This window comes from Austrofundulus limnaeus, unplaced genomic scaffold (genome assembly GCF_001266775.1).
Source record: "Austrofundulus limnaeus strain Quisiro unplaced genomic scaffold, Austrofundulus_limnaeus-1.0 Scaffold1650, whole genome shotgun sequence".
In the NCBI taxonomy this organism is placed as follows: Eukaryota; Metazoa; Chordata; class Actinopteri; order Cyprinodontiformes; family Rivulidae; genus Austrofundulus; species Austrofundulus limnaeus.
Window position 1 is genome coordinate 6,533 of NW_013954052.1, and position 2,595 is coordinate 9,127.

A 2,595-nucleotide genomic window follows, 5' to 3' on the forward strand; every position below is an offset into this window, starting at 1 on the left:
TGTATTAGTTGAAGTTCTGGATAGCTTTGGGTCAATGTATCGTACAGCTCTTGGCTGATTGCCAATTTGTCTGACCACAATGAAAGTAAAACGTCATTCAGATGGGTACTCTGCACCTTTAAGCCATCCATCACCTGTGGTAGGTAATGTTCAGTGGATGGTGAGGGCAAGAGTGTACAGAGAAATGTGTCACTCTTGGGTGAACTCAAGTTAAGTGGTTGGGTCTCTTGGTCTGATGCACTGTCTGATTGAAGTGCGGTGACACCATCAAGGGAGTTAGCCTTGGAAGGTGTATGGTGTGTGTTTTCGTTTCTTTCTAGGGCGAAGCATTGTGCATCTGTTTCAGTCGGAAATGTTATTGCGAGGGGCTTTCTTACCTGGGCCCAGACTTTGAGATTTTTGCAATTGATCAAAGGTTGGAAGCGGTTTAGAAGATCCTGTCCGACGAGAAAGGGAATGGATTCAAAAGGAGACATGTACACTGGGTGTACGAGAGTCATGGGTCCTRTCTGTATTTCCACCAAAGCAACTGAAGTAATGGTGGTGTCAGAAGGAGTATAAGGTTTGATTTCTAACGCRCAAGGTTGGAGAGATAGTCTCCGGTTAGCACGGTAGGCTGTGGTATGTAGCTTCTTGAACAAGCTGGAGGACATYAAAGTCACATCTGCAGCTGTGTCGAGAAGGGCTTCATGGCTCAAAGTACCTTCTAAGGTGAGTGACAAGTAAAGTTTCCGTGTGACTCCCTTTTCGGTTAGATCACATAGAAACTGTTGGACTGGTRGTTCCACTGGGAACCTAGGACTATCATCGATTGAAGTTGAGTCCTCTTGCTCTGTTTGGACCACTAAGACTGCGCTGGGAGAGKTTGAGTCTTCTTCCAGTAGTTCTGTGTCAGGGGTAGCAAACTTAGGGTGGTCACTAGTGTCTGTAAAGCCTGAGGTGTACTCAGTGTCAACCGATGGGAGTGTTAGGTCGACGACTCCTATTTCGAGAACCTGGTTGGAGTCTTCTTGAGACTCAGGTTCAGGTTCTTTGGAAGAAATAGAGAGGACATCTGCCTTTTTATTTTTGTCCTTCTTTTTGAGGTATTTTTCAATAGCTCTTTGGACTAAGTCATCAGAGATCGGATCCTGAGTTTTAGGCTTTTCATCTTGTGGCTTAGGTGARCGTTTTCCTTTTTCAGGTAGGTCACGGCGTTGGGGTGAGGGTTCAAACCCTCGCCATGGGCATCGGTCCTGGTAGGACCTTTGAGGATAATCGTGTTTTTCATACCTTTGTTTTTTGGTTGGGAAAACGTCTGTATCCTTGGTAACCTCCTCTGTAGTTTGAACTATGGGGAGGTCTACCTTGTCTATAGTCTGGATATCTGTACGAGTCTCTGTTCGGTGGGGATCTGTCAGGGAGGAACTGTGGTTTCCGGCCCATCTTGGGTGAGGAAGAGGCCGATTTGATTCTGTTTGAGTCAGGTCTGGCCATGGCTCCTTCTAGTTCTAATGCCATGTCTCTTGTGTCCAGTGCTAGGACTGCGCTTGGCTCTGTTTGTCTGTGTTGCCTGACGTTTTGGAAAGCTAGACAAGCGTATTCACGCAAGTGTTGAATAGAGGTCGTGTTGGGGTTCACCATAACATCTAGTTGTTGTTTCACAGAGAAATGTAAGTTCTGAGCGAACAGAGCTTTAAAGTTTGGGTCACGTTCCATATCAGGATCGTTTCTGGACCTGAAAAATGCATGCAAAAGCCTGGAGTAATATTTTTGGGATTTTCATTCGGCCCTTGTTTGACAGTCATGTCCAAAGTCAGTCCTGTCTGATGGGAAAAGTCTGAATACTCCTGCTCAATGGCTACACGCAAACGGTTCCATTCGGACTTTGTGAGAGGGGTCTGACGGTCAAGGAACTTACCAAACTCACAGTTAGAGGTAAGCTTCATTAGGTAGATCTTGTTTTTGACCATAGCTTCAGGGTAATCTCTGCTTAAAAAGAATTCCACGTCATTTAAGTAAGCTCTGGTGTCGTGTGACGTCCCAGGCGTCGTGTCAAAACGAGGGAAGTTTAAAGCTATTTAATGCAGATGGTGAGAGGTAGGTCTACGTGAAATGTAGGACCTTGGCTGATGAGGTGAGGAGTCTCGTCCTCCTTCACCTATGGTGTCAGAGGTTTGAATGTGATATCTCTGGTATCTGTCAGTCAGTGGAGCGCACTCACCTGACTGTCCACCTGTGGGGCTAGGAGGTTGAGTGTGGCGTCTATGGGCTTCTGTCATTGACGGCACGTACTCGCCTGAGTTTTCACCTCTTCCTTCTCGTCTATCATCTTGATCTGAAGAAGAGGATCCGGCTACCATGTTGGTGACTGGAGACGGTTGTCCTGTTCTGTGGTAAAGATCAAAGCTGGTAGTGGTAAGAGGTTTACTTGTTAAAGTTCTGATTCGCTCTTGGGCTTGGTCATGCTGTTGTGTTAGCATGTGGTATTTATGGTCAAGGTCAGATACTTGTTGCTTCAAACTACTAATTGTCCTTTTGTCAGTGTATTGTTGTTCGGACAAATTCTGGGTGTGTCTATCGGCTTTGTCAAGCTGTTCATAGAGGTTGGCGTTC